The sequence below is a fragment of the Parasteatoda tepidariorum genome, chromosome 8 (genome assembly GCF_043381705.1).
Source record: "Parasteatoda tepidariorum isolate YZ-2023 chromosome 8, CAS_Ptep_4.0, whole genome shotgun sequence".
NCBI lineage: Eukaryota > Metazoa > Arthropoda > Arachnida > Araneae > Theridiidae > Parasteatoda > Parasteatoda tepidariorum.
This window is the reverse complement of record NC_092211.1, coordinates 34,969,837-34,978,852: the sequence shown is the minus strand read 5'-3', so window position 1 is coordinate 34,978,852 and position 9,016 is coordinate 34,969,837.

The window sequence follows — 9,016 nt, the reverse complement described above, 5'->3', positions numbered from 1 at the left end:
ATAACATGTAAAAACAGATAATAAAATAAAATAAAAAGAAAAAACATTAAAAAGGGGGGACTATAAAGCGAGTAGCAAAATCATAACAACTTACACGGACGGATATTTTTCAAGAATGATTTAAAAATGTTTTCGCAGAAAGATTGCCAGATTACAAAATATGAAAGCAAAAGATGAAAACAAAAGCGCAAATTGAGTGTAACAAGAGGGTTTTAAAGTGTCGTTCTTACTGCACTGCTGAAGTGATTTGTTATTCTGAGCTTTGATTTTTGAGTGCTCCTCACACTATTGTATTAATATATTTTGCTTCGGCTTTATTGATGCAATATCAGAAAGCACTCTGTTTTGCGGATATAGTCGTGTGGGCTGAAAAAAATATTATATATTTTTTCCCCGGTTTTTTTAAATAAAATTTCACTTTTTTTTATTTTTCTTTTTTTTTAAACTTTTGTTTGTAATTTTTTTACTTATTATTNTTAGAAAATTGACCATATAAGCGGGGTGACCTTATAAGAGGGTGACCATATAGGCGGTACTATCTATATATATATATATGTGTGTGTGTGTGTGTGTATATATATATATATATATATATACTATTTGGGTAATATTATCAAACTCAAGAATGTTATAGATCTGAAAATTATGAATAATTAAAGAATATTCTAACCGCAGTGTTATAAGATTAGCTATTGATTGTAACTGCTATTAAGGAACATTTACTAATTAAAAGGCATTCCCTTGATTCAGTTATGTTACCAAATAGCAGAATCCTTATGCAATTACAGAATGTAGGCAAATTGAAGAAGATTTCTTCGGCAATTAAAGAGATTCTAACAAGAAGAAGAAAAGAATTTGCAATCAAGGAAAAGAAGGAAGTAAGGACTTAAAGGATATACTTGATTTTTACTTACTGCTTGGTTTAAGTAAATAATAAGAAGAATGAAGAGATAAATAGTAACTTTAATATGGTATTAGATACAATGTTAAGCTTAAATTATATAGCATGAGTAGTTCTGCAAATCGTCTCATGCTTGCAACTTTTGCACGCGGGTATATGATCCAGTCAAAATACTTGGTAGTTAAATGTTAGTTTTGAGAAAAATTGAGTGAAAAATGCATTTCAACTATTGATATATGAAGTTTCAATTAAAATATGTCAAAGCAGACCAGCAGTTTTTGAAAAGCCGCTCACAGAAATTAAGTAAATACTGAAAATATAAGTAAATGAAAATAAACTTAAGTAAAAATACTTGATGTTAACATATTAATCGATTAGAAAATATATTGACTCATTTTCTCTAAACGTAAGACCTCGGATATGTTTAACATAAAATCAAATCCAAAATAACATAAAATTGAAAGAAAAAAAAGTATAAGTTTGAAACAGCGACAGATACAAAACTTTCCGATACAAAATCACGAAAGCGCTGAAAATTTCTAATTTGTTTAGTATTTCTTGTCAAACATTAATCAGTTTCCAGATTTTTAACTTTTAGTCTCGACTTAAAAGCCACTTTACCTTAATTTACCCCAGTTTACATCAACGAAATTTAAGCCAAATTACCATAAAAACATCCTGCCATGCTTTGAAAGAAAATCCGGCGTCCCCAGCTCCCTCTGTATAATGCGATAAGTAGGCGCTGGCACATTAATAACATTTTCTGCTCCCGGTTTTGGCTGCGATTTCTTATAATAGTTTTTCACTCGCTTCTTGCACTTTAATAAAGTTGACCCGCTCCTACCATACGTCTTCATTTATAACGGGCCAAGAGAAATAGGGACGTTACGGGCGTTGATACAGATACACCCGCTTTTCACTAGCCCGTTTAAAAACATCTCTCCTACTTAAACTTTCCGTTACTCGCTTTTCTTTTTCTTCTAAGTAAACTTCTTGACAAGTACTTAATGCTAGGTCATTCATCCTAGGGCTATGGAACAAAGCTAAGTAGAAAAAAAAATACGCTAAAAAACACCGGAGTTCTAAACTGCATAAATAAATAAACATCCTAGATTCTTTTATTTTTTTCTCTTTTTAACTTGTTCCATTGTTTATTTTTTACTGTTTTCTTTTGGTAGGGGCAGGTAGTTTAGTTTCCTGTTTTTCCGCTGTGAGGCAATAATATCATCAAGATCGATAAGGAATGGGAATGGAACGAGAAAGAAAAAAAAACAGGAAAAGGAAATTCGAATTTGTGTTGTTTTCCTGTTAGGGGCACTGCTTTTCGCATTGATACTTCTTTTATTTTTACTTCCGATGTTAGAGTAAAAATGGACTTGGAGTCAAAAAGAGATGGGCAGAAGAAGAACGTAGTAGCAGGTAAGAATAATGACTCCAACGTTTACAAGAGACGTGCGATTAATTCCAGAATTTTTCTTCTTTCTTAAATATTTTATCCTCGGAAATTTTTCTTCAGGATGGCATGAAACAAGACCTTCGTGCCTCAATTTGTTTCTTTGAAGGCCTCCATTATTTAACTAATGTTATAATTTGACCTTTAAATTAGAAAAATTGCAAAAGATATTTGTTCTGCAAATATTTTACTTTCTTAATTTTACTCCCTATTTGATGAACGAATTTCTCAAATAAAAGTTTTAAATTAAAGTAATAAAACTTTCGGAAGAATTTGTGATATTTTTAAGGTAAGAAAAATTGATGGATAAAACTGAGAATAATTATTAGCAGGAAATTTTATTCCTTAATTACGTAACGAAAAGGGGATTTTTCATTATTCAAAGCTTTCGAAATATGTTATCGCAAAAATAATATTTTTCCTCCACTTTTATTTTTGAAAAGTACATATTTTAGGTAAGTTTAAGTTAAAAATAGTGAATATTAAGCTTACAATGCAGAAAAGAGTATTATATCTAAAATAAATTTTAAGTTCCAAATTTATGACGCAAAATATAATAAATTCAAATAATTTAAATATATAACAGAAGTACTTTATAATTTTGTCTATTAAAGTAACTTTTTATGAACTAATTCTACCATGTTCCTTTTTCACAATTCGAACGACCGGGGGATCATTTTAACCGCAAATCGACTCTGTGAGGCACTACGTCCTAAACAAATTATACCAGCTTATTTGACTTTCTTGCTTTTTACTAACTTTTTGAAATCTTCAAAATCGTTAAAATATATATATTTTTTTTAGTATGTGAGGAGTACATGAAATTTCTTTTTACCTAGAACAGACATTTGTAGTTAAAATTATTTCTAGAGTGGTTTGAATGTATTACTTGAATTATGCACGATGTTTCTCTTCCAGGCCGGGATATCCAGGTTGGTAGAGCACTGGGCCCATGTCCAAAAGGTCGAAGGTTCGATTCCCGCCGGCCGAAGACTCCCTGTGTAGTAAATGGTGATTGATGCACGTTAAATCTGTCAAGTCACAAAGTCATCCATGTTCCCATAACAAATCATACCTCTAGGGGGTACTGATCCAGGAGCTTTCTTGTCTTCTAGATTGGTTCAAAATTACAAGTCTACGGAGTTGAACATTGGCAGTCTGAAACCCAAAATGGGTGGCTGTTTAACGACGGTTATAAAATCATAAAATGTTTCTACTCCATAGATTTAGTTAATTTTATTCGACCACAAGCCTGACAAGATCAGACGTCCAGAAAAGAAATATCCTTCCCGCTTGCTGCTGCACTCCAACATTGTAATTGTTTACGCAATTGTCAATTGTTTCTATTTAGATGGCTTCGAGATATGTCTTCGCAAACGACTTAGAAATGACGAATTAGTCCAAGCAACTGAGAAAGTATAAATGTTCGTTTGTATTCTATTGAAGAGAAAAAATAATACAATTAAAAAAAGAGCTCTTACCATTAAAAATGTATTTAGTACATAGGAAAAAAGAAGATTATGAAATTCGGATTTAAATTCTGTCTTGCTGTGGAACTTAAGACCAAATATTTTTTGAGCCTATTGATAAATTGATGAATAACTAATCCCTCTCTCTCTCACTTTTGTGTCATTTTGATGAAACTAAAAATAAAATATTAAGTCCATTTTCTTATTGCGGTCAAAATAACAGCAATGGTCGTTTTAGATAGGTAAAAATGTCGATTGTTTTAGTGTTAAAATAAGAAAAATTGTCCAAGGTGCTACATGCTTTAGTGTTATGTATCTCCCTATGATGTGCCGTGGATTACCAGCCATTATGTGTCACACCTCGTATAACATTCAGTTTTAGTCTTTAAAACATTTGTCTTTTAAACTTGCGAATAGATTTGAATTGGATCTTTTTCAATAAGAACTTATCTTAAATGAAATTTTCCAGTAGCCTCTACATTATATAAAATAAATTTAATGGATCTGAGAAGTAATGCCAATCAATATATCATTAGAATATTTAAAACGCTAGTAGAATTTCTCGGAAGAATCCCTTGTAAATGAAAAAAGTTCACAGAAAATTAGATTCAGACTAACTAGTTTTCAGAAGCAGATGTATCATATACTTAATATTGGGACAAAGTATAAAACTGGCACTGATTCAAGGTATGACAAGCATACTATTTTGAAATTTGGTTTAGCCTAACGCAGAAGACGTCATTTACTTGTAAAATTAGTATTTTATTTACAGTATTTCAGTTATTATTTACTTTAGTTTTGTTTACAAAAATATCGACTATAGGGCTTTGTTTCCTAATTAAATTGATTGTAAAATATTACTCATAAACTAGAAAATTAAAAATAAAAGCTGTTAGAACATGATAATAAATCCTGAAATGGTCATAGTGCATTTTGTTACATGTATTATTTACTACATAATTCAATTGCTTTCTGAATTCAAAACACTTCTAATAGGTGGATGGAAATATTTATATTATTCCGAGATATATACGGTCGTATTATGTTAAGAAGAATCTACTAATATTTTATTCACATAACTTAAGCATGGTTTATTAGTCCAATGTCTTGGGTTTAAAATAGTGATAGCTGAAATATAGTTAGAAAAATATTTAACAAAAATGATAATTTGCAAGCAGTTGGAATATAAACGTTCTTGATTTTTTCCGACTATTTATGGTCTGAGTAATTTAGTATAAAATGAAACTTTCTCACAAATGAATGGCTAAATAGATAAGAAAAATTATTAACTATTCCATATTGCGTAGAGTAATAAAATTTTTTTAGGAATTACGCCAATTTATATACCTACAATTTATATACTTATTTCAATCTTTAATTATTAAGACCTAATTATAGTTTAAAAATAATGCATTGCAAATTATTAGGAGAGATAATTATTAGGAAAATAAATAAGATATTTTCTGACAGCGAGTTTCATCTAAAAGCATATTAAAAACTTTTGGAAAATTTTCAAAGCTTTCATTTTCCTTATAACTTAAATACAAGAAAGAAAAGACGTTGCTTCAGTAAATATTTTGAAATGTTTGCTTTTCAAGCAATGTTACAAGCTAAAACTGTTCTGTTTTATGGCGCTCCCTTTAAAAATCAGGAATAAAACTGGAAAAAAAAAGATATTATTTTTTTATGTTTTATTGCATTTCAAAAATGTATTTTATGACACGGAAAATATTTTAAGCAAAATAGCTCAAAGAGACTAGTTTTCTTTTCCAAATAAATAAATGAAATAAAACAAAATAAAATAAACTACAAGGTAACTTTTTTCGTAAAATTATGTACCATAAATTAGAAATAGGCCTTGCAGTGTTTTTATGATTTCGATTAAGAACATGTTTTCTGATGCTCTGAATGAATCTGATATTCATTGCTTGATTTGAAAACTTAATCAGAACACTAAAATATGTATCAATTAGACTGTTTCTGTTTTGATGAAAAGTAAAAAAAAAAATATTTTATAAATTCTAACTCGTAATTTGATAGGGACTAAAATTCTTCATGAAATCTTAAAGGCCAAACAAAAGAATTTTTAACATTATTTTGTAACATTGCCGCTGTGTAGGGAAATATTGAGCTCTAATAAAACTAAACTAAGCTCAGTGGCGCGACAGCCCATAGAGAGCCAATGTCTACTGTGACCATCTCAGTTCTCTTGACCTTGGGCCCTGGGGTGCAGGAGCAGATGTTCCTGTTAGGTAGTCAGCCAAACGCGGAATCCTCAGTGTTTAGTTCCCAAGCATGCTTGGTACTTATTTATAGACCCACTGAAGGGATGAAAGGCTGAGTCCTAATAGGCCAGTTATTATTTGCCAATTTAGTCTTATAGTGTTCGGCAGATTTCACATCAATTTTAAAAAAAATGCATATTTATATAAATACTATTACTCGTCGTTTACCATTTTAATAGAGGCACGTGTCAGTACAATAGAGTCATTTAAAATGACTAAACTATTACTGCATGTTGAACCAACTCACTGAGCCAATTTTGAACAGTGATATGCTACATTGAAACATGTTATCTTTAAAGTTTATCAATTTCAGATTAATCCTTTTATCTATGAAAGAAAGGTTAATTTTTGAAAACAGGTGAAGAAAAACAGAATAAAATAATTAGTATGCTGTAGAAAATGCAGCAATTTGGTCAACTCAATGCAGCAATTTGGTCAACAGTTGGTCATTTGGTCAACACGTAATTACAACTTGGACTGAAACTACTAATACCATGCGAATTCGTCGCAACCTTAAGAGCTCTTGCGGTAACTCACGATATTTTGTTTTGCATTTTTCTCTTCATAACCAGTTTTTCAATCTTATTCGGTAGGGAATTCGGCGCACGTTAAAGTAGCTCTACTTGAAAATTCATGAAGCTTTTGGTTGCAAAAAAGAGTAACTTGCACGATTAAAGAGAGTTTCAGCGCTCTCACACGGCATCCTGCTTGCTCTAGTTCGCAAATTCTGCGCATGTAATTATAACAAAACTACCTCGGTTCTACACAGAGTTTGCGCAGAACCAACGTAATGAAATAAGTAAGAGAGTACGTGAGAATAAAAATATCTATATTGTTGTAAGTTTTAAGTTAATCTTTTACTATTTTAGTTGAAAATTGGAATGATAAATTTTTTATACCGGAATCAATAATTTTAATAATTTAAAACTATACTTTCAAGTTATTCAATACTACTATGGTTGTGAGAAAGAATAATTTGTAAGATTAGAGAGAGTTTTAGTACTCGCACGTGACAGCCTGCTGACGTTCGTAAAATCTGTGCATGTAATTGTCACAAAGCTACCTCGGTTCAAGACAGAAATTGCGCTGAACCTACGTAATGGAACAGGCAGGAAAGTACGTGAAAGTGAAATATCTTTATATTGTTGAATGTTTGCACTTTATCTTTAAATATGCTTTCTGAAAATCGGCATGATTCCTCAATGGGGAACTAATAATTTTATTATTTTAAAAATATACATTAAAGTTATTTTATACCGTGGCTGAGTGGCGCAGTGGGTTTGTCGTCGGCATTCTGAGCCCAAGTCTGCGGATTCCCACCACAATCTCACCCATTGTGGTGGTCCTGAAAGAGTGGATACCACTTCTGGAGAACGCACTATGTCTGCTCATCGGGAAGACTGATTGTGCAGCTCATTGGAAATAAAAAAAAAGTTATTTCATACTTTTTTTGATTAATCATAGATCCTCTTTTTCTGAAAGTGTACCTAATAATGAATTAGGTAAAATTTTGTGAATTAAAATGTCATCTTGCTTGCTCACGCTTGCAAAATCTGCGAATGTAATTAACACAAAAGAACCCCGGTCCTATTCAGAGTTTACACAAAACCTTCATAATGTAATATACAGGAGGCTACTGACACGAGTGCAAAACCTCTATATTATTATATATTTCAACTTAATATTTCACTATGGGTCTAGTAAAATAAATCGCGATACGTCTACAAATAATTTTATGATTTTAAAACAAGATATTCAAGTTTTCTAATACTGCTAAGGTTTATCCCTAGATCTACTTTTTCTGCAAATGTACATACGAATGAATCGGATAAAGTTTTATGATAGAAACATTTGTAAACTCATAAGAAAGAAAAAAATAATTTTTTTTATTTTTAGAGTTTAATTTATTTAAGTACACATTTTCACAGTTTGATAAGGATGGCGCAATTCAATTTCAAACTCCTTAAACTAAAAGAAAATTCCTTTTTGTACACCATCTAATACTTATATAATAGTATCCTTTCAAGTCTTTGCAATGTGCTTTTCATCATTCCTCCTTTTTTCAATGCTGGAGCTTAATTTTGTTTTGCCTTTTTTCCCTCCAAAGAAGTTGGCTGAAGAAAAATGTGCGATTACTCTCAAATGGTATTAACTTGATCACACAGTCAGTGTTGTCGTAATTGCTCTAAGCTTTACTCCTTTTTTGCTTCAGTCACTGGCGACCTAGATATCAGAAGTAAATTAACAGCACATAAAGGACCAGAGTCTACCAATATCGGATTGGATGGACTTCGTCTTAAGTGACCCTAAGGGACAGGTTCGATGCCCCTCTCCTCTTTTCTAATGGTTTTGAGGCAGTGAGACGTCCTCCCTGTAGACGCTATTTTTTGTGTTAAACTACAGTTACTCTCTACTATTATCTTTTAGTTTCGTTTCCTATTGGTCTTTTAGTATGTCTGAAACTCTTTTTTTTTCTTTTTTTTTTGGCTGTTTGATGGTTAGTTCATTTAACGAGGGGCCGATTAAAAAATACGGATTATTTCTTTTTGAATTTCTAATTATTTGGAAAAACACTCTCTTAATAACACCATGCCCACCATTAAGAAAGAACAATAACGTGTTCTTAGATTAGAGATCAGTAAAAAAATATTATATATATATATATATATATGTAAGTTCAAAATGAAGATAAAACAAAGGAAAATTATAGACATATGCAAAAGGGTGGGGAGATAATAATTAAATAAATATTACTCATAATAAAAATAACAAACAACTGATTTTAAAAAAAAAGGATGAAATTTTATTTAAAAAAACCGGGGAAAAAAAAGATATAATCTTTTCATCAGCCCACACGATTATATCCGCAAAAAAGAGTGCTTTCTGATATTTCTAGAATTTTTCTTTG